Source organism: Pristiophorus japonicus, chromosome 8, assembly GCF_044704955.1.
Source record: "Pristiophorus japonicus isolate sPriJap1 chromosome 8, sPriJap1.hap1, whole genome shotgun sequence".
Taxonomy (NCBI): Eukaryota; Metazoa; Chordata; class Chondrichthyes; family Pristiophoridae; genus Pristiophorus; species Pristiophorus japonicus.
Genome location: NC_091984.1, coordinates 170,394,669 through 170,417,526, shown reverse-complemented (window position 1 = coordinate 170,417,526; position 22,858 = coordinate 170,394,669). Strand labels below are relative to the sequence as shown.

The window sequence follows — 22,858 nt, the reverse complement described above, 5'->3', positions numbered from 1 at the left end:
CGGGTAACATCCTACAATTCTGCTTGCTCAGCCTGACATAAGACAAGCAGCACAGCTGACGTTCGAACGCAAGCCCTTCAAAAACAAAGCACAATCCAACAGTAGTTCCAAGCAGGACATTTCAGTCTCTCATTCGCGGGCTTTTTCAATTCACACAATACATTGATGTGGCAAGTGCTATTTGGAGCCCTGCGCCGCAGAACGTCACCAGGATCTCCTAGCTCTGTGAAGGGAAACAAGGTGCTCTGCAGCTATTGTGCCCTTGGCCTGAAGCATCAGTCTGAGCGTTACCACTTGAAGGGCTCAGTCCACAAAGGCAACGACTCTGGCAACTTTTCCGTGTTGGTGCCTGATTCGCTTGGCTCTGGTGCCTTCTTTGCTGGCAAAATGTTAATGTCAGAATTAACAGTGGAAGTCATTCCCTGAGTAACAGAGCACAATTCGGAAGCCTTTGTGTGGAAGAAGTCCCATTCTTTGACTCTGCTGCCCTGTTCTGAGAAACACCACCGGGGTTGAAAGCCACAGCACAAGAAAACAATGTGGAATTCAGCAACGCGGGAGGGTAACAATGTAATGCTCTGAGTGTGCTGCTTTTTCGTGTGGCAAAGGGTTGAAAGGAGAAGCGTGATTTGAAGCCTTATCCCCGAGAACAGTGTTAGGATGTGATAAGTTTAGAGAGGAAGATAAGTTGGTCTGTGAGTGGTCCTTCAGTTTGTTGGATAACGGCAATACCGTTGAGGTGTGCGAGGTGGCCACTTGTAAATTGAAGCCCAATTGAGCAGGCATTTTTGAAGCTGGCTGCATTTGTGTGGATTAAAAGGTAATGTCAGAAGTGGGATTCCAACCCACGCCCCTAGAAAGGGACCAGAATTCAGCAACCTTTGGTACGGCAAAGATTAACAGTCCTTGAGTCTGGCACCTTAGACCACTCAGCCATTCTGACAATGGGCACAGCAAGGTGAGAAAAATGTGTTCCAATTTCCGCACACTCACTGAGCAGCATCACAATCGTTCCTTTCACGAGCTCAGGTCCTCCCAAAGCGCTTTACAGCCAATGAAGTATTTTTAAAGTTGAGGCACTGTTGTAATGTCGAAAAGGCGCTAGCCAATTTGCGCACAGCAAGATCCCACAAACAGCAATGTGATCATGACCAGATAATCTGCTTTTTGCAGTGATGTTGATATCGGAATAAATATTGAATGGAAGTCACAACTAGTTTGTTCCAACATGCATCTAATTACTGGTATTGCCCTGTGGACATTTAGGTTCCTCTGACCTGTGTGTTGCAAAATCGGTTATCGAGAATTTACCGTCGACGACTTTAATTTCCTTAATTATTACCGATCGCAAGGCAAATTCACATTTTACTCACTGGTCGTTGCTTTCAAAACGGACGCAGCTTTCAGTGGTAGCGTGGCCGAGTGGTCTAAGGCGCTGGATTTAGGCTCCAATCTCTTCGGAGGCGTGGGTTCGAATCCCACCGCTGCCAGCCCCTGAATTTGGGGCGTGTACTATTTGCCTCTCTCCGCCTGAAGCAGTGTGTGGCTGCTGCGTCATGACGTGACAATTTTGGTGATGTGAGGGGAAAACAAGTCCATTAGTTTGTTGAATACCGTTGAGGTGTTTGAAGTGGCCACTTGCAAATTTTGACACTGGATGCATTTGTGTGGGTAGCAATGTCATGTCAGAGGTCAGAGTGCAACCCATGGCCCGAGAAAAGCACCTGAATTCGCCAATCTTTGGTAAGCTCAGGATTAACAGTCCTTGATTCTGGCACCTTACTCCACTCAGCCATCCTGACAACTGGGCACAGCAGCTCCAGAAAAATGTGTTTCAACTTCACACACACTCCCATTCATTCTTACTGCGTGTCCTTTCAGGCAGCGCCAGTCATTAAGTTCATCGTCCCTACAATTCAACCAACATTCATACGCACAGATATCTCCCAACAACTCGCATTTTCCAATCTACCGGGTAACATCCTACAATTCTGCTTGCTCAGCCTGACATAAGACAAGCAGCACAGCTGACGTTCGAACGCAAGCCCTTCAAAAACAAAGCACAATCCAACAGTAGTTCCAAGCAGGACATTTCAGTCTCTCATTCGCGGGCTTTTTCAATTCACACAATACATTGATGTGGCAAGTGCTATTTGGAGCCCTGCGCCGCAGAACGTCACCAGGATCTCCTAGCTCTGTGAAGGGAAACAAGGTGCTCTGCAGCTATTGTGCCCTTGGCCTGAAGCATCAGTCTGAGCGTTACCACTTGAAGGGCTCAGTCCACAAAGGCAACGACTCTGGCAACTTTTCCGTGTTGGTGCCTGATTCGCTTGGCTCTGGTGCCTTCTTTGCTGGCAAAATGTTAATGTCAGAATTAACAGTGGAAGTCATTCCCTGAGTAACAGAGCACAATTCGGAAGCCTTTGTGTGGAAGAAGTCCCATTCTTTGACTCTGCTGCCCTGTTCTGAGAAACACCACCGGGGTTGAAAGCCACAGCACAAGAAAACAATGTGGAATTCAGCAACGCGGGAGGGTAACAATGTAATGCTCTGAGTGTGCTGCTTTTTCGTGTGGCAAAGGGTTGAAAGGAGAAGCGTGATTTGAAGCCTTATCCCCGAGAACAGTGTTAGGATGTGATAAGTTTAGAGAGGAAGATAAGTTGGTCTGTGAGTGGTCCTTCAGTTTGTTGGATAACGGCAATACCGTTGAGGTGTGCGAGGTGGCCACTTGTAAATTGAAGCCCAATTGAGCAGGCATTTTTGAAGCTGGCTGCATTTGTGTGGATTAAAAGGTAATGTCAGAAGTGGGATTCCAACCCACGCCCCTAGAAAGGGACCAGAATTCAGCAACCTTTGGTACGGCAAAGATTAACAGTCCTTGAGTCTGGCACCTTAGACCACTCAGCCATTCTGACAATGGGCACAGCAAGGTGAGAAAAATGTGTTCCAATTTCCGCACACTCACTGAGCAGCATCACAATCGTTCCTTTCACGAGCTCAGGTCCTCCCAAAGCGCTTTACAGCCAATGAAGTATTTTTAAAGTTGAGGCACTGTTGTAATGTCGAAAAGGCGCTAGCCAATTTGCGCACAGCAAGATCCCACAAACAGCAATGTGATCATGACCAGATAATCTGCTTTTTGCAGTGATGTTGATATCGGAATAAATATTGAATGGAAGTCACAACTAGTTTGTTCCAACATGCATCTAATTACTGGTATTGCCCTGTGGACATTTAGGTTCCTCTGACCTGTGTGTTGCAAAATCGGTTATCGAGAATTTACCGTCGACGACTTTAATTTCCTTAATTATTACCGATCGCAAGGCAAATTCACATTTTACTCACTGGTCGTTGCTTTCAAAACGGACGCAGCTTTCAGTGGTAGCGTGGCCGAGTGGTCTAAGGCGCTGGATTTAGGCTCCAATCTCTTCGGAGGCGTGGGTTCGAATCCCACCGCTGCCAGCCCCTGAATTTGGGGCGTGTACTATTTGCCTCTCTCCGCCTGAAGCAGTGTGTGGCTGCTGCGTCATGACGTGACAATTTTGGTGATGTGAGGGGAAAACAAGTCCATTAGTTTGTTGAATACCGTTGAGGTGTTTGAAGTGGCCACTTGCAAATTTTGACACTGGATGCATTTGTGTGGGTAGCAATGTCATGTCAGAGGTCAGAGTGCAACCCATGGCCCGAGAAAAGCACCTGAATTCGCCAATCTTTGGTAAGCTCAGGATTAACAGTCCTTGATTCTGGCACCTTACTCCACTCAGCCATCCTGACAACTGGGCACAGCAGCTCCAGAAAAATGTGTTTCAACTTCACACACACTCCCATTCATTCTTACTGCGTGTCCTTTCAGGCAGCGCCAGTCATTAAGTTCATCGTCCCTACAATTCAACCAACATTCATACGCACAGATATCTCCCAACAACTCGCATTTTCCAATCTACCGGGTAACATCCTACAATTCTGCTTGCTCAGCCTGACATAAGACAAGCAGCACAGCTGACGTTCGAACGCAAGCCCTTCAAAAACAAAGCACAATCCAACAGTAGTTCCAAGCAGGACATTTCAGTCTCTCATTCGCGGGCTTTTTCAATTCACACAATACATTGATGTGGCAAGTGCTATTTGGAGCCCTGCGCCGCAGAACGTCACCAGGATCTCCTAGCTCTGTGAAGGGAAACAAGGTGCTCTGCAGCTATTGTGCCCTTGGCCTGAAGCATCAGTCTGAGCGTTACCACTTGAAGGGCTCAGTCCACAAAGGCAACGACTCTGGCAACTTTTCCGTGTTGGTGCCTGATTCGCTTGGCTCTGGTGCCTTCTTTGCTGGCAAAATGTTAATGTCAGAATTAACAGTGGAAGTCATTCCCTGAGTAACAGAGCACAATTCGGAAGCCTTTGTGTGGAAGAAGTCCCATTCTTTGACTCTGCTGCCCTGTTCTGAGAAACACCACCGGGGTTGAAAGCCACAGCACAAGAAAACAATGTGGAATTCAGCAACGCGGGAGGGTAACAATGTAATGCTCTGAGTGTGCTGCTTTTTCGTGTGGCAAAGGGTTGAAAGGAGAAGCGTGATTTGAAGCCTTATCCCCGAGAACAGTGTTAGGATGTGATAAGTTTAGAGAGGAAGATAAGTTGGTCTGTGAGTGGTCCTTCAGTTTGTTGGATAACGGCAATACCGTTGAGGTGTGCGAGGTGGCCACTTGTAAATTGAAGCCCAATTGAGCAGGCATTTTTGAAGCTGGCTGCATTTGTGTGGATTAAAAGGTAATGTCAGAAGTGGGATTCCAACCCACGCCCCTAGAAAGGGACCAGAATTCAGCAACCTTTGGTACGGCAAAGATTAACAGTCCTTGAGTCTGGCACCTTAGACCACTCAGCCATTCTGACAATGGGCACAGCAAGGTGAGAAAAATGTGTTCCAATTTCCGCACACTCACTGAGCAGCATCACAATCGTTCCTTTCACGAGCTCAGGTCCTCCCAAAGCGCTTTACAGCCAATGAAGTATTTTTAAAGTTGAGGCACTGTTGTAATGTCGAAAAGGCGCTAGCCAATTTGCGCACAGCAAGATCCCACAAACAGCAATGTGATCATGACCAGATAATCTGCTTTTTGCAGTGATGTTGATATCGGAATAAATATTGAATGGAAGTCACAACTAGTTTGTTCCAACATGCATCTAATTACTGGTATTGCCCTGTGGACATTTAGGTTCCTCTGACCTGTGTGTTGCAAAATCGGTTATCGAGAATTTACCGTCGACGACTTTAATTTCCTTAATTATTACCGATCGCAAGGCAAATTCACATTTTACTCACTGGTCGTTGCTTTCAAAACGGACGCAGCTTTCAGTGGTAGCGTGGCCGAGTGGTCTAAGGCGCTGGATTTAGGCTCCAATCTCTTCGGAGGCGTGGGTTCGAATCCCACCGCTGCCAACCCCTGAATTTGGGGCGTGTACTATTTGCCTCTCTCCGCCTGAAGCAGTGTGTGGCTGCTGCGTCATGACGTGACAATTTTGGTGAGGTGAGGGGAAAACAAGTCCATTAGTTTGTTGAATACCGTTGAGGTGTTTGAAGTGGCCACTTGCAAATTTTGACACTGGATGCATTTGTGTGGGTAGCAATGTCATGTCAGAGGTCAGAGTGCAACCCATGGCCCGAGAAAAGCACCTGAATTCGCCAATCTTTGGTCAGCTCAGGATTAACAGTCCTTGATTCTGGCACCTTACTCCACTCAGCCATCCTGACAACTGGGCACAGCAGCTCCAGAAAAATGTGTTTCAACTTCACACAGACTCCCATTCATTCTTACTGCGTGTCCTTTCAGGCAGCGCCAGTCATTAAGTTCATCGTCCCGACAATTCAACCAACATTCATACGCACAGATATCTCCCAACAACTCGCATTTTCCAATCTACCGGGTAACATCCTACAATTCTGCTTGCTCAGCTTGACATAAGACAAGCAGCACAGCTGACGTTCGAACGCAAGCCCTTCAAAAACAAAGCACAATCCAACAGTAGTTCCAAGCAGGACATTTCAGTCTCTCATTCGCGGGCTTTTTCAATTCACACAATACATTGATGTGGCAAGTGCTATTTGGAGCCCTGCGCCGCAGAACGTCACCAGGATCTCCTAGCTCTGTGAAGGGAAACAAGGTGCTCTGCAGCTATTGTGCCCTTGGCATGAAGCATCAGTCTGAGCGTTGCCACTTGAAGGGCTCAGTCCACAAAGGCAACGACTCTGGCAACTTTTCCGTGTTGGTGCCTGATTCGCTTGGCTCTGGTGCCTTCTTTGCTGGCAAAATGTTAATGTCAGAATTAACAGTGGAAGTCATTCCCTGAGCAACAGAGCACAATTCAGAAGCCTTTGTGTGGAAGAAGTCCCATTCTTTGACTCTGCTGCCCTGTTCTGAGAAACACCACCGGGGTTGAAAGCCACAGCACAAGAAAACAATGTGGAATTCAGCAACGCGGGAGGGTAACAATGTAATGCTCTGAGTGTGTTGCTTTTTCGTGTGGCAAAGGGTTGAAAGGAGAAGCGTGATTTGAAGCCTTATCCCCGAGAACAGGGTTAGGATGTGATAAGTTTAGAGAGGAAGATAAGTTGGTCTGTGAGTGGTCCTTCAGTTTGTTGGATAACGGCAATACCGTTGAGGTGTGCGAGGTGGCCACTTGTAAATTGAAGCCCAGTTGAGCAGGCATTTTTGAAGCTGGCTGCATTTGTGTGGATAAAAAGGTAATGTCAGAAGTGGGATTCCAACCCACGCCCCTAGAAAGGGACCAGAATACAGCAACCTTTGGTAAGGCAAAGATTAACAGTCCTTGAGTCTGGCACCTTAGACCACTCGGCCATTCTGACAATGGGCACAGCAAGGTGAGAAAAATGTGCTCCAATTTCCGCACACTCACTGAGCAGCATCACAATCGTTCCTTTCACGAGCTCAGCTCCTCCCAAAGCGCTTTACAGCCAATGAAGTATTTTTAAAGTTGAGGCACTGTTGTAATGTCGAAAAGACGCTAGCCAATTTGCGCACAGCAAGATCCCACAAACAGCAATGTGATCATGACCAGATAATTTGCTTTTTGCAGTGATGTTGATATCGGAATAAATATTGAATGGAAGTCAAAACTCGTTTGTTCCAACATGCATCTAATTACTGGTATTGCCCTGTGGACATTTAGGTTCCTCTGACCTGTGTGTTGCAAAATCGGTTATCGAGAATTTACCGTCGACGACTTTAATTTCCTTAATTATTACCTATCGCAAGGCATATTCACATTTTACTCACTAGTCGTTGCTTTCAAAACGGACGCAGCTTTCAGTGGTAGCGTGGCCGAGTGGTCTAAGGCGCTGGATTTAGGCTCCAATCTCTTCGGAGGCGTGGGTTCGAATCCCACCGCTGTCAGCCCCTGAATTTGGGGCGTGTTTATTTGCCTCTCTCCGCCTGAAGCAGTGTGTGGCTGCTGCGTCATGACGTGACAATTTTGGTGAGGTGAGGGGAAAACAAGTTGAATACCGTTGAGGTGATTGAAGTGGCCACTTGCAAATTTTGACACTGGATGCATTTGTGTGGGTAGCAATGTCATGTCAGAGGTCAGAGTGCAACCCATGGCCCGAGAAAAGCACCTGAATTCGCCAATCTTTGGTAAGCTCAGGATTAACAGTCCTTGATTCTGGCACCCTACTCCACTCAGCCATCCTGACAACTGGGCACAGCAGCTCCAGAAAAATGTGTTTCAACTTCACACACACTCCCATTCATTCTTACTGCGTGTCCTTTCAGGCAGCGCCAGTCATTAAGTTCATCGTCCCTACAATTCAACCAACATTCATACGCACAGATATCTCCCAACAACTCGCATTTTCCAATCTACCGGGTAACATCCTACAATTCTGCTTGCTCAGCCTGACATAAGACAAGCAGCACAGCTGACGTTCGAACGCAAGCCCTTCAAAAACAAAGCACAATCCAACAGTAGTTCCAAGCAGGACATTTCAGTCTCTCATTCGCGGGCTTTTTCAATTCACACAATACATTGATGTGGCAAGTGCTATTTGGAGCCCTGCGCCGCAGAACGTCACCAGGATCTCCCAGCTCTGTGAAGGGAAACAAGGTGCTCTGCAGCTATTGTGCCCTTGGCATGAAGCATCAGTCTGAGCGTTGCCACTTGAAGGGCTCAGTCCACAAAGGCAACGACTCTGGCAACTTTTCCGTGTTGGTGCCTGATTCGCTTGGCTCTGGTGCCTTCTTTGCTGGCAAAATGTTAATGTCAGAATTAACAGTGGAAGTCATTCCCTGAGCAACAGAGCACAATTCAGAAGCCTTTGTGTGGAAGAAGTCCCATTCTTTGACTCTGCTGCCCTGTTCTGAGAAACACCACCGGGGTTGAAAGCCACAGCACAAGAAAACAATGTGGAATTCAGCAACGCGGGAGGGTAACAATGTAATGCTCTGAGTGTGTTGCTTTTTCGTGTGGCAAAGGGTTGAAAGGAGAAGCGTGATTGAAGCCTTATCCCCGAGAACAGGGTTAGGATGTGATAAGTTTAGAGAGGAAGATAAGTTGGTCTGTGAGTGGTCCTTCAGTTTGTTGGATAACGGCAATACCGTTGAGGTGTGCGAGGTGGCCACTTGTAAATTGAAGCCCAGTTGAGCAGGCATTTTTGAAACTGGCTGCATTTGTGTGGATAAAAAGGTAATGTCAGAAGTGGGATTCCAACCCACGCCCCTAGAAAGGGACCAGAATACAGCAACCTTTGGTAAGGCAAAGATTAACAGTCCTTGAGTCTGGCACCTTAGACCACTCGGCTATTCTGACAATGGGCACAGCAAGGTGAGAAAAATGTGCTCCAATTTCCGCACACTCATTGAGCAGCATCACAATCGTTCCTTTCACGAGCTCAGGACCTCCCAAAGCGCTTTACAGCCAATGAAGTATTTTTAAAGTTGAGGCACTGTTGTAATGTCGAAAAGGCGCCAGCCAATTTGCGCACAGCAAGATCCCACAAACAGCAATGTGATCATGACCAGATAATCTGCTTTTTGCAGTGATGTTGATATCGGAATAAATATTGAATGGAAGTCATAACTAGTTTGTTCCAACGTGCATCTAATTACTGGTATTGCCCTGTGGACATTTAGGTTCCTCTGACCTGTGTGTTGCAAAATCGGTTATCGAGAATTTACCGTCGACGACTTTAATTTCCTTAATTATTACCTATCGCAAGGCAAATTCACATTTTACTCACTGGTCGTTGCTTTCAAAACGGACGCAGCTTTCAGTGGTAGCGTGGCCGAGTGGTCTAAGGCGCTGGATTTAGGCTCCAATCTCTTCGGAGGCGAAGGTTCGAATTCCACCGCTGCCCGTGCCAGAATTTAGAGCGTGTACTATTTGCCTCTCTCCGCCTGAAGCAGTGTGTGGCTGCTGCGTCATGACGTGACAATTTTGGTGAGGTGAGGGGAAAACAAGTCCATTAGTTTGTTGAATACCGTTGAGGTGTTTGAAGTGGCCACTTGCAAATTTTGACACTGGATGCATTTGTGTGGGTAGCAATGTCATGTCAGAGGTCAGAGTGCAACCCATGGCCCGAGAAAAGCACCTGAATTCGCCAATCTTTGGTCAGCTCAGGATTAACAGTCCTTGATTCTGGCACCTTACTCCACTCAGCCATCCTGACAACTGGGCACAGCAGCTCCAGAAAAATGTGTTTCAACTTCACACAGACTCCCATTCATTCTTACTGCGTGTCCTTTCAGGCAGCGCCAGTCATTAAGTTCATCGTCCCGACAATTCAACCAACATTCATACGCACAGATATCTCCCAACAACTCGCATTTTCCAATCTACCGGGTAACATCCTACAATTCTGCTTGCTCAGCTTGACATAAGACAAGCAGCACAGCTGACGTTCGAACGCAAGCCCTTCAAAAACAAAGCACAATCCAACAGTAGTTCCAAGCAGGACATTTCAGTCTCTCATTCGCGGGCTTTTTCAATTCACACAATACATTGATGTGGCAAGTGCTATTTGGAGCCCTGCGCCGCAGAACGTCACCAGGATCTCCTAGCTCTGTGAAGGGAAACAAGGTGCTCTGCAGCTATTGTGCCCTTGGCATGAAGCATCAGTCTGAGCGTTGCCACTTGAAGGGCTCAGTCCACAAAGGCAACGACTCTGGCAACTTTTCCGTGTTGGTGCCTGATTCGCTTGGCTCTGGTGCCTTCTTTGCTGGCAAAATGTTAATGTCAGAATTAACAGTGGAAGTCATTCCCTGAGCAACAGAGCACAATTCAGAAGCCTTTGTGTGGAAGAAGTCCCATTCTTTGACTCTGCTGCCCTGTTCTGAGAAACACCACCGGGGTTGAAAGCCACAGCACAAGAAAACAATGTGGAATTCAGCAACGCGGGAGGGTAACAATGTAATGCTCTGAGTGTGTTGCTTTTTCGTGTGGCAAAGGGTTGAAAGGAGAAGCGTGATTTGAAGCCTTATCCCCGAGAACAGGGTTAGGATGTGATAAGTTTAGAGAGGAAGATAAGTTGGTCTGTGAGTGGTCCTTCAGTTTGTTGGATAACGGCAATACCGTTGAGGTGTGCGAGGTGGCCACTTGTAAATTGAAGCCCAGTTGAGCAGGCATTTTTGAAGCTGGCTGCATTTGTGTGGATAAAAAGGTAATGTCAGAAGTGGGATTCCAACCCACGCCCCTAGAAAGGGACCAGAATACAGCAACCTTTGGTAAGGCAAAGATTAACAGTCCTTGAGTCTGGCACCTTAGACCACTCGGCCATTCTGACAATGGGCACAGCAAGGTGAGAAAAATGTGCTCCAATTTCCGCACACTCACTGAGCAGCATCACAATCGTTCCTTTCACGAGCTCAGCTCCTCCCAAAGCGCTTTACAGCCAATGAAGTATTTTTAAAGTTGAGGCACTGTTGTAATGTCGAAAAGACGCTAGCCAATTTGCGCACAGCAAGATCCCACAAACAGCAATGTGATCATGACCAGATAATTTGCTTTTTGCAGTGATGTTGATATCGGAATAAATATTGAATGGAAGTCAAAACTCGTTTGTTCCAACATGCATCTAATTACTGGTATTGCCCTGTGGACATTTAGGTTCCTCTGACCTGTGTGTTGCAAAATCGGTTATCGAGAATTTACCGTCGACGACTTTAATTTCCTTAATTATTACCTATCGCAAGGCATATTCACATTTTACTCACTAGTCGTTGCTTTCAAAACGGACGCAGCTTTCAGTGGTAGCGTGGCCGAGTGGTCTAAGGCGCTGGATTTAGGCTCCAATCTCTTCGGAGGCGTGGGTTCGAATCCCACCGCTGTCAGCCCCTGAATTTGGGGCGTGTTTATTTGCCTCTCTCCGCCTGAAGCAGTGTGTGGCTGCTGCGTCATGACGTGACAATTTTGGTGAGGTGAGGGGAAAACAAGTTGAATACCGTTGAGGTGATTGAAGTGGCCACTTGCAAATTTTGACACTGGATGCATTTGTGTGGGTAGCAATGTCATGTCAGAGGTCAGAGTGCAACCCATGGCCCGAGAAAAGCACCTGAATTCGCCAATCTTTGGTAAGCTCAGGATTAACAGTCCTTGATTCTGGCACCCTACTCCACTCAGCCATCCTGACAACTGGGCACAGCAGCTCCAGAAAAATGTGTTTCAACTTCACACACACTCCCATTCATTCTTACTGCGTGTCCTTTCAGGCAGCGCCAGTCATTAAGTTCATCGTCCCTACAATTCAACCAACATTCATACGCACAGATATCTCCCAACAACTCGCATTTTCCAATCTACCGGGTAACATCCTACAATTCTGCTTGCTCAGCCTGACATAAGACAAGCAGCACAGCTGACGTTCGAACGCAAGCCCTTCAAAAACAAAGCACAATCCAACAGTAGTTCCAAGCAGGACATTTCAGTCTCTCATTCGCGGGCTTTTTCAATTCACACAATACATTGATGTGGCAAGTGCTATTTGGAGCCCTGCGCCGCAGAACGTCACCAGGATCTCCCAGCTCTGTGAAGGGAAACAAGGTGCTCTGCAGCTATTGTGCCCTTGGCATGAAGCATCAGTCTGAGCGTTGCCACTTGAAGGGCTCAGTCCACAAAGGCAACGACTCTGGCAACTTTTCCGTGTTGGTGCCTGATTCGCTTGGCTCTGGTGCCTTCTTTGCTGGCAAAATGTTAATGTCAGAATTAACAGTGGAAGTCATTCCCTGAGCAACAGAGCACAATTCAGAAGCCTTTGTGTGGAAGAAGTCCCATTCTTTGACTCTGCTGCCCTGTTCTGAGAAACACCACCGGGGTTGAAAGCCACAGCACAAGAAAACAATGTGGAATTCAGCAACGCGGGAGGGTAACAATGTAATGCTCTGAGTGTGTTGCTTTTTCGTGTGGCAAAGGGTTGAAAGGAGAAGCGTGATTGAAGCCTTATCCCCGAGAACAGGGTTAGGATGTGATAAGTTTAGAGAGGAAGATAAGTTGGTCTGTGAGTGGTCCTTCAGTTTGTTGGATAACGGCAATACCGTTGAGGTGTGCGAGGTGGCCACTTGTAAATTGAAGCCCAGTTGAGCAGGCATTTTTGAAACTGGCTGCATTTGTGTGGATAAAAAGGTAATGTCAGAAGTGGGATTCCAACCCACGCCCCTAGAAAGGGACCAGAATACAGCAACCTTTGGTAAGGCAAAGATTAACAGTCCTTGAGTCTGGCACCTTAGACCACTCGGCTATTCTGACAATGGGCACAGCAAGGTGAGAAAAATGTGCTCCAATTTCCGCACACTCATTGAGCAGCATCACAATCGTTCCTTTCACGAGCTCAGGACCTCCCAAAGCGCTTTACAGCCAATGAAGTATTTTTAAAGTTGAGGCACTGTTGTAATGTCGAAAAGGCGCCAGCCAATTTGCGCACAGCAAGATCCCACAAACAGCAATGTGATCATGACCAGATAATCTGCTTTTTGCAGTGATGTTGATATCGGAATAAATATTGAATGGAAGTCATAACTAGTTTGTTCCAACGTGCATCTAATTACTGGTATTGCCCTGTGGACATTTAGGTTCCTCTGACCTGTGTGTTGCAAAATCGGTTATCGAGAATTTACCGTCGACGACTTTAATTTCCTTAATTATTACCTATCGCAAGGCAAATTCACATTTTACTCACTGGTCGTTGCTTTCAAAACGGACGCAGCTTTCAGTGGTAGCGTGGCCGAGTGGTCTAAGGCGCTGGATTTAGGCTCCAATCTCTTCGGAGGCGAAGGTTCGAATTCCACCGCTGCCCGTGCCAGAATTTAGAGCGTGTACTATTTGCCTCTCTCCGCCTGAAGCAGTGTGTGGCTGCTGCGTCATGACGTGACAATTTTGGTGAGGTGAGGGGAAAACAAGTCCATTAGTTTGTTGAATACCGTTGAGGTGTTTGAAGTGGCCACTTGCAAATTTTGACACTGGATGCATTTGTGTGGGTAACAATGTCATGTCAGAGGTCAGAGTGCAACCCATGGCCCGAGAAAAGCACCTGAATTCGCCAATCTTTGGTAAGCTCAGGATTAACAGTCCTTGATTCTGGCACCTTACTCCACTCAGCCATCCTGACAACTGGGCACAGCAGAACCAGAAAAATGTGTTTCAACTTCACACACACTCCCATTCATTCTTACTGCGTGTCCTTTCAGGCAGCGCCAGTCATTAAGTTCATCGTCCCGACAATTCAACCAACATTCATACGCACAGATATCTCCCAACAACTCGCATTTTCCAATCTACCGGGTAACATCCTACAATTCTGCTTGCTCAGCTTGACATAAGACAAGCAGCACAGCTGACGTTCGAACGCAAGCCCTTCAAAAACAAAGCACAATCCAACAGTAGTTCCAAGCAGGACATTTCAGTCTCTCATTCGCGGGCTTTTTCAATTCACACAATACATTGATGTGGCAAGTGCTATTTGGAGCCCTGCGCCGCAGAACGTCACCAGGATCTCCTAGCTCTGTGAAGGGAAACAAGGTGCTCTGCAGCTATTGTGCCCTTGGCATGAAGCATCAGTCTGAGCGTTGCCACTTGAAGGGCTCAGTCCACAAAGGCAACGACTCTGGCAACTTTTCCGTGTTGGTGCCTGATTCGCTTGGCTCTGGTGCCTTCTTTGCTGGCAAAATGTTAATGTCAGAATTAACAGTGGAAGTCATTCCCTGAGCAACAGAGCACAATTCAGAAGCCTTTGTGTGGAAGAAGTCCCATTCTTTGACTCTGCTGCCCTGTTCTGAGAAACACCACCGGGTTTGAAAGCCACAGCACAAGAAAACAATGTGGAATTCAGCAACGCGGGAGGGTAACAATGTAATGCTCTGAGTGTGTTGCTTTTTCGTGTGGCAAAGGGTTGAAAGGAGAAGCGTGATTTGAAGCCTTATCCCCGAGAACAGGGTTAGGATGTGATAAGTTTAGAGAGGAAGATAAGTTGGTCTGTGAGTGGTCCTTCAGTTTGTTGGATAACGGCAATACCGTTGAGGTGTGCGAGGTGGCCACTTGTAAATTGAAGCCCAGTTGAGCAGGCATTTTTGAAGCTGGCTGCATTTGTGTGGATAAAAAGGTAATGTCAGAAGTGGGATTCCAACCCACGCCCCTAGAAAGGGACCAGAATACAGCAACCTTTGGTAAGGCAAAGATTAACAGTCCTTGAGTCTGGCACCTTAGACCACTCGGCCATTCTGACAATGGGCACAGCAAGGTGAGAAAAATGTGCTCCAATTTCCGCACACTCACTGAGCAGCATCACAATCGTTCCTTTCACGAGCTCAGCTCCTCCCAAAGCGCTTTACAGCCAATGAAGTATTTTTAAAGTTGAGGCACTGTTGTAATGTCGAAAAGACGCTAGCCAATTTGCGCACAGCAAGATCCCACAAACAGCAATGTGATCATGACCAGATAATTTGCTTTTTGCAGTGATGTTGATATCGGAATAAATATTGAATGGAAGTCAAAACTCGTTTGTTCCAACATGCATCTAATTACTGGTATTGCCCTGTGGACATTTAGGTTCCTCTGACCTGTGTGTTGCAAAATCGGTTATCGAGAATTTACCGTCGACGACTTTAATTTCCTTAATTATTACCTATCGCAAGGCATATTCACATTTTACTCACTAGTCGTTGCTTTCAAAACGGACGCAGCTTTCAGTGGTAGCGTGGCCGAGTGGTCTAAGGCGCTGGATTTAGGCTCCAATCTCTTCGGAGGCGAAGGTTCGAATTCCACCGCTGCCCGTGCCAGAATTTAGAGCGTGTACTATTTGCCTCTCTCCGCCTGAAGCAGTGTGTGGCTGCTGCGTCATGACGTGACAATTTTGGTGAGGTGAGGGGAAAACAAGTCCATTAGTTTGTTGAATACCGTTGAGGTGTTTGAAGTGGCCACTTGCAAATTTTGACACTGGATGCATTTGTGTGGGTAACAATGTCATGTCAGAGGTCAGAGTGCAACCCATGGCCCGAGAAAAGCACCTGAATTCGCCAATCTTTGGTAAGCTCAGGATTAACAGTCCTTGATTCTGGCACCTTACTCCACTCAGCCATCCTGACAACTGGGCACAGCAGAACCAGAAAAATGTGTTTCAACTTCACACACACTCCCATTCATTCTTACTGCGTGTCCTTTCAGGCAGCGCCAGTCATTAAGTTCATCGTCCCGACAATTCAACCAACATTCATACGCACAGATATCTCCCAACAACTCGCATTTTCCAATCTACCGGGTAACATCCTACAATTCTGCTTGCTCAGCTTGACATAAGACAAGCAGCACAGCTGACGTTCGAACGCAAGCCCTTCAAAAACAAAGCACAATCCAACAGTAGTTCCAAGCAGGACATTTCAGTCTCTCATTCGCGGGCTTTTTCAATTCACACAATACATTGATGTGGCAAGTGCTATTTGGAGCCCTGCGCCGCAGAACGTCACCAGGATCTCCTAGCTCTGTGAAGGGAAACAAGGTGCTCTGCAGCTATTGTGCCCTTGGCATGAAGCATCAGTCTGAGCGTTGCCACTTGAAGGGCTCAGTCCACAAAGGCAACGACTCTGGCAACTTTTCCGTGTTGGTGCCTGATTCGCTTGGCTCTGGTGCCTTCTTTGCTGGCAAAATGTTAATGTCAGAATTAACAGTGGAAGTCATTCCCTGAGCAACAGAGCACAATTCAGAAGCCTTTGTGTGGAAGAAGTCCCATTCTTTGACTCTGCTGCCCTGTTCTGAGAAACACCACCGGGTTTGAAAGCCACAGCACAAGAAAACAATGTGGAATTCAGCAACGCGGGAGGGTAACAATGTAATGCTCTGAGTGTGTTGCTTTTTCGTGTGGCAAAGGGTTGAAAGGAGAAGCGTGATTTGAAGCCTTATCCCCGAGAACAGGGTTAGGATGTGATAAGTTTAGAGAGGAAGATAAGTTGGTCTGTGAGTGGTCCTTCAGTTTGTTGGATAACGGCAATACCGTTGAGGTGTGCGAGGTGGCCACTTGTAAATTGAAGCCCAGTTGAGCAGGCATTTTTGAAGCTGGCTGCATTTGTGTGGATAAAAAGGTAATGTCAGAAGTGGGATTCCAACCCACGCCCCTAGAAAGGGACCAGAATACAGCAACCTTTGGTAAGGCAAAGATTAACAGTCCTTGAGTCTGGCACCTTAGACCACTCGGCCATTCTGACAATGGGCACAGCAAGGTGAGAAAAATGTGCTCCAATTTCCGCACACTCACTGAGCAGCATCACAATCGTTCCTTTCACGAGCTCAGCTCCTCCCAAAGCGCTTTACAGCCAATGAAGTATTTTTAAAGTTGAGGCACTGTTGTAATGTCGAAAAGACGCTAGCCAATTTGCGCACAGCAAGATCCCACAAACAGCAATGTGATCATGACCAGATAATTTGCTTTTTGCAGTGATGTTGATATCGGAATAAATATTGAATGGAAGTCAAAACTCGTTTGTTCCAACATGCATCTAATTACTGGTATTGCCCTGTGGACATTTAGGTTCCTCTGACCTGTGTGTTGCAAAATCGGTTATCGAGAATTTACCGTCGACGACTTTAATTTCCTTAATTATTACCTATCGCAAGGCATATTCACATTTTACTCACTAGTCGTTGCTTTCAAAACGGACGCAGCTTTCAGTGGTAGCGTGGCCGAGTGGTCTAAGGCGCTGGATTTAGGCTCCAATCTCTTCGGAGGCGTGGGTTCGAATCCCACCGCTGTCAGCCCCTGAATTTGGGGCGTGTTTATTTGCCTCTCTCCGCCTGAAGCAGTGTGTGGCTGCTGCGTCATGACGTGACAATTTTGGTGAGGTGAGGGGAAAACAAGTTGAATACCGTTGAGGTGATTGAAGTGGCCACTTGCAAATTTTGACACTGGATGCATTTGTGTGGGTAGCAATGTCATGTCAGAGGTCAGAGTGCAACCCATGGCCCGAGAAAAGCACCTGAATTCGCCAATCTTTGGTAAGCTCAGGATTAACAGTCCTTGATTCTGGCACCCTACTCCACTCAGCCATCCTGACAACTGGGCACAGCAGCTCCAGAAAAATGTGTTTCAACTTCACACACACTCCCATTCATTCTTACTGCGTGTCCTTTCAGGCAGCGCCAGTCATTAAGTTCATCGTCCCTACAATTCAACCAACATTCATACGCACAGATATCTCCCAACAACTCGCATTTTCCAATCTACCGGGTAACATCCTACAATTCTGCTTGCTCAGCCTGACATAAGACAAGCAGCACAGCTGACGTTCGAACGCAAGCCCTTCAAAAACAAAGCACAATCCAACAGTAGTTCCAAGCAGGACATTTCAGTCTCTCATTCGCGGGCTTTTTCAATTCACACAATACATTGATGTGGCAAGTGCTATTTGGAGCCCTGCGCCGCAGAACGTCACCAGGATCTCCTAGCTCTGTGAAGGGAAACAAGGTGCTCTGCAGCTATTGTGCCCTTGGCATGAAGCATCAGTCTGAGCGTTGCCACTTGAAGGGCTCAGTCCACAAAGGCAACGACTCTGGCAACTTTTCCGTGTTGGTGCCTGATTCGCTTGGCTCTGGTGCCTTCTTTGCTGGCAAAATGTTAATGTCAGAATTAACAGTGGAAGTCATTCCCTGAGCAACAGAGCACAATTCAGAAGCCTTTGTGTGGAAGAAGTCCCATTCTTTGACTCTGCTGCCCTGTTCTGAGAAACACCACCGGGGTTGAAAGCCACAGCACAAGAAAACAATGTGGAATTCAGCAACGCGGGAGGGTAACAATGTAATGCTCTGAGTGTGTTGCTTTTTCGTGTGGCAAAGGGTTGAAAGGAGAAGCGTGATTGAAGCCTTATCCCCGAGAACAGGGTTAGGATGTGATAAGTTTAGAGAGGAAGATAAGTTGGTCTGTGAGTGGTCCTTCAGTTTGTTGGATAACGGCAATACCGTTGAGGTGTGCGAGGTGGCCACTTGTAAATTGAAGCCCAGTTGAGCAGGCATTTTTGAAACTGGCTGCATTTGTGTGGATAAAAAGGTAATGTCAGAAGTGGGATTCCAACCCACGCCCCTAGAAAGGGACCAGAATACAGCAACCTTTGGTAAGGCAAAGATTAACAGTCCTTGAGTCTGGCACCTTAGACCACTCGGCTATTCTGACAATGGGCACAGCAAGGTGAGAAAAATGTGCTCCAATTTCCGCACACTCATTGAGCAGCATCACAATCGTTCCTTTCACGAGCTCAGGACCTCCCAAAGCGCTTTACAGCCAATGAAGTATTTTTAAAGTTGAGGCACTGTTGTAATGTCGAAAAGGCGCCAGCCAATTTGCGCACAGCAAGATCCCACAAACAGCAATGTGATCATGACCAGATAATCTGCTTTTTGCAGTGATGTTGATATCGGAATAAATATTGAATGGAAGTCATAACTAGTTTGTTCCAACGTGCATCTAATTACTGGTATTGCCCTGTGGACATTTAGGTTCCTCTGACCTGTGTGTTGCAAAATCGGTTATCGAGAATTTACCGTCGACGACTTTAATTTCCTTAATTATTACCTATCGCAAGGCAAATTCACATTTTACTCACTGGTCGTTGCTTTCAAAACGGACGCAGCTTTCAGTGGTAGCGTGGCCGAGTGGTCTAAGGCGCTGGATTTAGGCTCCAATCTCTTCGGAGGCGAAGGTTCGAATTCCACCGCTGCCCGTGCCAGAATTTAGAGCGTGTACTATTTGCCTCTCTCCGCCTGAAGCAGTGTGTGGCTGCTGCGTCATGACGTGACAATTTTGGTGAGGTGAGGGGAAAACAAGTCCATTAGTTTGTTGAATACCGTTGAGGTGTTTGAAGTGGCCACTTGCAAATTTTGACACTGGATGCATTTGTGTGGGTAACAATGTCATGTCAGAGGTCAGAGTGCAACCCATGGCCCGAGAAAAGCACCTGAATTCGCCAATCTTTGGTAAGCTCAGGATTAACAGTCCTTGATTCTGGCACCTTACTCCACTCAGCCATCCTGACAACTGGGCACAGCAGAACCAGAAAAATGTGTTTCAACTTCACACACACTCCCATTCATTCTTACTGCGTGTCCTTTCAGGCAGCGCCAGTCATTAAGTTCATCGTCCCGACAATTCAACCAACATTCATACGCACAGATATCTCCCAACAACTCGCATTTTCCAATCTACCGGGTAACATCCTACAATTCTGCTTGCTCAGCTTGACATAAGACAAGCAGCACAGCTGACGTTCGAACGCAAGCCCTTCAAAAACAAAGCACAATCCAACAGTAGTTCCAAGCAGGACATTTCAGTCTCTCATTCGCGGGCTTTTTCAATTCACACAATACATTGATGTGGCAAGTGCTATTTGGAGCCCTGCGCCGCAGAACGTCACCAGGATCTCCTAGCTCTGTGAAGGGAAACAAGGTGCTCTGCAGCTATTGTGCCCTTGGCATGAAGCATCAGTCTGAGCGTTGCCACTTGAAGGGCTCAGTCCACAAAGGCAACGACTCTGGCAACTTTTCCGTGTTGGTGCCTGATTCGCTTGGCTCTGGTGCCTTCTTTGCTGGCAAAATGTTAATGTCAGAATTAACAGTGGAAGTCATTCCCTGAGCAACAGAGCACAATTCAGAAGCCTTTGTGTGGAAGAAGTCCCATTCTTTGACTCTGCTGCCCTGTTCTGAGAAACACCACCGGGTTTGAAAGCCACAGCACAAGAAAACAATGTGGAATTCAGCAACGCGGGAGGGTAACAATGTAATGCTCTGAGTGTGTTGCTTTTTCGTGTGGCAAAGGGTTGAAAGGAGAAGCGTGATTTGAAGCCTTATCCCCGAGAACAGGGTTAGGATGTGATAAGTTTAGAGAGGAAGATAAGTTGGTCTGTGAGTGGTCCTTCAGTTTGTTGGATAACGGCAATACCGTTGAGGTGTGCGAGGTGGCCACTTGTAAATTGAAGCCCAGTTGAGCAGGCATTTTTGAAGCTGGCTGCATTTGTGTGGATAAAAAGGTAATGTCAGAAGTGGGATTCCAACCCACGCCCCTAGAAAGGGACCAGAATACAGCAACCTTTGGTAAGGCAAAGATTAACAGTCCTTGAGTCTGGCACCTTAGACCACTCGGCCATTCTGACAATGGGCACAGCAAGGTGAGAAAAATGTGCTCCAATTTCCGCACACTCACTGAGCAGCATCACAATCGTTCCTTTCACGAGCTCAGCTCCTCCCAAAGCGCTTTACAGCCAATGAAGTATTTTTAAAGTTGAGGCACTGTTGTAATGTCGAAAAGACGCTAGCCAATTTGCGCACAGCAAGATCCCACAAACAGCAATGTGATCATGACCAGATAATTTGCTTTTTGCAGTGATGTTGATATCGGAATAAATATTGAATGGAAGTCAAAACTCGTTTGTTCCAACATGCATCTAATTACTGGTATTGCCCTGTGGACATTTAGGTTCCTCTGACCTGTGTGTTGCAAAATCGGTTATCGAGAATTTACCGTCGACGACTTTAATTTCCTTAATTATTACCTATCGCAAGGCATATTCACATTTTACTCACTAGTCGTTGCTTTCAAAACGGACGCAGCTTTCAGTGGTAGCGTGGCCGAGTGGTCTAAGGCGCTGGATTTAGGCTCCAATCTCTTCGGAGGCGTGGGTTCGAATCCCACCGCTGTCAGCCCCTGAATTTGGGGCGTGTTTATTTGCCTCTCTCCGCCTGAAGCAGTGTGTGGCTGCTGCGTCATGACGTGACAATTTTGGTGAGGTGAGGGGAAAACAAGTTGAATACCGTTGAGGTGATTGAAGTGGCCACTTGCAAATTTTGACACTGGATGCATTTGTGTGGGTAGCAATGTCATGTCAGAGGTCAGAGTGCAACCCATGGCCCGAGAAAAGCACCTGAATTCGCCAATCTTTGGTAAGCTCAGGATTAACAGTCCTTGACTCTGGCACCCTACTCCACTCAGCCATCCTGACAACTGGGCACAGCAGCTCCAGAAAAATGTGTTTCAACTTCACACACACTCCCATTCATTCTTACTGCGTGTCCTTTCAGGCAGCGCCAGTCATTAAGTTCATCGTCCCTACAATTCAACCAACATTCATACGCACAGATATCTCCCAACAACTCGCATTTTCCAATCTACCGGGTAACATCCTACAATTCTGCTTGCTCAGCCTGACATAAGACAAGCAGCACAGCTGACGTTCGAACGCAAGCCCTTCAAAAACAAAGCACAATCCAACAGTAGTTCCAAGCAGGACATTTCAGTCTCTCATTCGCGGGCTTTTTCAATTCACACAATACATTGATGTGGCAAGTGCTATTTGGAGCCCTGCGCCGCAGAACGTCACCAGGATCTCCTAGCTCTGTGAAGGGAAACAAGGTGCTCTGCAGCTATTGTGCCCTTGGCATGAAGCATCAGTCTGAGCGTTGCCACTTGAAGGGCTCAGTCCACAAAGGCAACGACTCTGGCAACTTTTCCGTGTTGGTGCCTGATTCGCTTGGCTCTGGTGCCTTCTTTGCTGGCAAAATGTTAATGTCAGAATTAACAGTGGAAGTCATTCCCTGAGCAACAGAGCACAATTCAGAAGCCTTTGTGTGGAAGAAGTCCCATTCTTTGACTCTGCTGCCCTGTTCTGAGAAACACCACCGGGGTTGAAAGCCACAGCACAAGAAAACAATGTGGAATTCAGCAACGCGGGAGGGTAACAATGTAATGCTCTGAGTGTGTTGCTTTTTCGTGTGGCAAAGGGTTGAAAGGAGAAGCGTGATTGAAGCCTTATCCCCGAGAACAGGGTTAGGATGTGATAAGTTTAGAGAGGAAGATAAGTTGGTCTGTGAGTGGTCCTTCAGTTTGTTGGATAACGGCAATACCGTTGAGGTGTGCGAGGTGGCCACTTGTAAATTGAAGCCCAGTTGAGCAGGCATTTTTGAAACTGGCTGCATTTGTGTGGATAAAAAGGTAATGTCAGAAGTGGGATTCCAACCCACGCCCCTAGAAAGGGACCAGAATACAGCAACCTTTGGTAAGGCAAAGATTAACAGTCCTTGAGTCTGGCACCTTAGACCACTCGGCTATTCTGACAATGGGCACAGCAAGGTGAGAAAAATGTGCTCCAATTTCCGCACACTCATTGAGCAGCATCACAATCGTTCCTTTCACGAGCTCAGGACCTCCCAAAGCGCTTTACAGCCAATGAAGTATTTTTAAAGTTGAGGCACGTTGTAATGTCGAAAAGGCGCCAGCCAATTTGCGCACAGCAAGATCCCACAAACAGCAATGTGATCATGACCAGATAATCTGCTTTTTGCAGTGATGTTGATATCGGAATAAATATTGAATGGAAGTCATAACTAGTTTGTT

At 46.9% G+C, this 22,858-nt stretch overlaps 19 non-coding genes across 19 annotated transcripts; 7 read left to right on the top strand and 12 right to left on the bottom strand.

Annotated features, from left to right (window-relative positions):
- Positions 1–824: 824 nt before the first annotated feature.
- trnal-caa (transfer RNA leucine (anticodon CAA)) lies at positions 825–943 on the bottom strand. The gene is made up of 2 exons: positions 906–943; positions 825–870 (listed from the first exon to the last, which is right to left on the bottom strand). It is a non-coding gene; the product is annotated as a tRNA-Leu (tRNA).
- Positions 944–1,408: 465 nt separating this feature from the next.
- On the top strand, positions 1,409–1,490 carry trnal-uag (transfer RNA leucine (anticodon UAG)). Its single transcript has one exon. It is a non-coding gene; the product is annotated as a tRNA-Leu (tRNA).
- Positions 1,491–2,796: 1,306 nt separating this feature from the next.
- On the bottom strand, positions 2,797–2,915 carry trnal-caa (transfer RNA leucine (anticodon CAA)). The gene is made up of 2 exons: positions 2,878–2,915; positions 2,797–2,842 (listed from the first exon to the last, which is right to left on the bottom strand). It is a non-coding gene; the product is annotated as a tRNA-Leu (tRNA).
- Positions 2,916–3,380: 465 nt separating this feature from the next.
- trnal-uag (transfer RNA leucine (anticodon UAG)) lies at positions 3,381–3,462 on the top strand. Its single transcript has one exon. It is a non-coding gene; the product is annotated as a tRNA-Leu (tRNA).
- Positions 3,463–4,768: 1,306 nt separating this feature from the next.
- Positions 4,769–4,887, bottom strand: trnal-caa (transfer RNA leucine (anticodon CAA)). The gene is made up of 2 exons: positions 4,850–4,887; positions 4,769–4,814 (listed from the first exon to the last, which is right to left on the bottom strand). It is a non-coding gene; the product is annotated as a tRNA-Leu (tRNA).
- Positions 4,888–5,352: 465 nt separating this feature from the next.
- trnal-uag (transfer RNA leucine (anticodon UAG)) lies at positions 5,353–5,434 on the top strand. The gene has a single exon. It is a non-coding gene; the product is annotated as a tRNA-Leu (tRNA).
- A 1,306-nt stretch (positions 5,435–6,740) lies between these two features.
- trnal-caa (transfer RNA leucine (anticodon CAA)) lies at positions 6,741–6,859 on the bottom strand. The gene is made up of 2 exons: positions 6,822–6,859; positions 6,741–6,786 (listed from the first exon to the last, which is right to left on the bottom strand). It is a non-coding gene; the product is annotated as a tRNA-Leu (tRNA).
- Positions 6,860–7,324: 465 nt separating this feature from the next.
- Positions 7,325–7,406, top strand: trnal-uag (transfer RNA leucine (anticodon UAG)). Its single transcript has one exon. It is a non-coding gene; the product is annotated as a tRNA-Leu (tRNA).
- A 1,292-nt stretch (positions 7,407–8,698) lies between these two features.
- trnal-caa (transfer RNA leucine (anticodon CAA)) lies at positions 8,699–8,817 on the bottom strand. Its single transcript has 2 exons — positions 8,780–8,817; positions 8,699–8,744 (listed from the first exon to the last, which is right to left on the bottom strand). It is a non-coding gene; the product is annotated as a tRNA-Leu (tRNA).
- A 1,853-nt stretch (positions 8,818–10,670) lies between these two features.
- Positions 10,671–10,789, bottom strand: trnal-caa (transfer RNA leucine (anticodon CAA)). Its single transcript has 2 exons — positions 10,752–10,789; positions 10,671–10,716 (listed from the first exon to the last, which is right to left on the bottom strand). It is a non-coding gene; the product is annotated as a tRNA-Leu (tRNA).
- Positions 10,790–11,254: 465 nt separating this feature from the next.
- On the top strand, positions 11,255–11,336 carry trnal-uag (transfer RNA leucine (anticodon UAG)). The gene has a single exon. It is a non-coding gene; the product is annotated as a tRNA-Leu (tRNA).
- Positions 11,337–12,628: 1,292 nt separating this feature from the next.
- trnal-caa (transfer RNA leucine (anticodon CAA)) lies at positions 12,629–12,747 on the bottom strand. The gene is made up of 2 exons: positions 12,710–12,747; positions 12,629–12,674 (listed from the first exon to the last, which is right to left on the bottom strand). It is a non-coding gene; the product is annotated as a tRNA-Leu (tRNA).
- Positions 12,748–14,600: 1,853 nt separating this feature from the next.
- Positions 14,601–14,719, bottom strand: trnal-caa (transfer RNA leucine (anticodon CAA)). Its single transcript has 2 exons — positions 14,682–14,719; positions 14,601–14,646 (listed from the first exon to the last, which is right to left on the bottom strand). It is a non-coding gene; the product is annotated as a tRNA-Leu (tRNA).
- A 1,853-nt stretch (positions 14,720–16,572) lies between these two features.
- trnal-caa (transfer RNA leucine (anticodon CAA)) lies at positions 16,573–16,691 on the bottom strand. Its single transcript has 2 exons — positions 16,654–16,691; positions 16,573–16,618 (listed from the first exon to the last, which is right to left on the bottom strand). It is a non-coding gene; the product is annotated as a tRNA-Leu (tRNA).
- Positions 16,692–17,156: 465 nt separating this feature from the next.
- trnal-uag (transfer RNA leucine (anticodon UAG)) lies at positions 17,157–17,238 on the top strand. The gene has a single exon. It is a non-coding gene; the product is annotated as a tRNA-Leu (tRNA).
- A 1,292-nt stretch (positions 17,239–18,530) lies between these two features.
- On the bottom strand, positions 18,531–18,649 carry trnal-caa (transfer RNA leucine (anticodon CAA)). The gene is made up of 2 exons: positions 18,612–18,649; positions 18,531–18,576 (listed from the first exon to the last, which is right to left on the bottom strand). It is a non-coding gene; the product is annotated as a tRNA-Leu (tRNA).
- Positions 18,650–20,502: 1,853 nt separating this feature from the next.
- On the bottom strand, positions 20,503–20,621 carry trnal-caa (transfer RNA leucine (anticodon CAA)). The gene is made up of 2 exons: positions 20,584–20,621; positions 20,503–20,548 (listed from the first exon to the last, which is right to left on the bottom strand). It is a non-coding gene; the product is annotated as a tRNA-Leu (tRNA).
- A 465-nt stretch (positions 20,622–21,086) lies between these two features.
- On the top strand, positions 21,087–21,168 carry trnal-uag (transfer RNA leucine (anticodon UAG)). The gene has a single exon. It is a non-coding gene; the product is annotated as a tRNA-Leu (tRNA).
- Positions 21,169–22,460: 1,292 nt separating this feature from the next.
- On the bottom strand, positions 22,461–22,579 carry trnal-caa (transfer RNA leucine (anticodon CAA)). Its single transcript has 2 exons — positions 22,542–22,579; positions 22,461–22,506 (listed from the first exon to the last, which is right to left on the bottom strand). It is a non-coding gene; the product is annotated as a tRNA-Leu (tRNA).
- Positions 22,580–22,858: the final 279 nt, after the last annotated feature.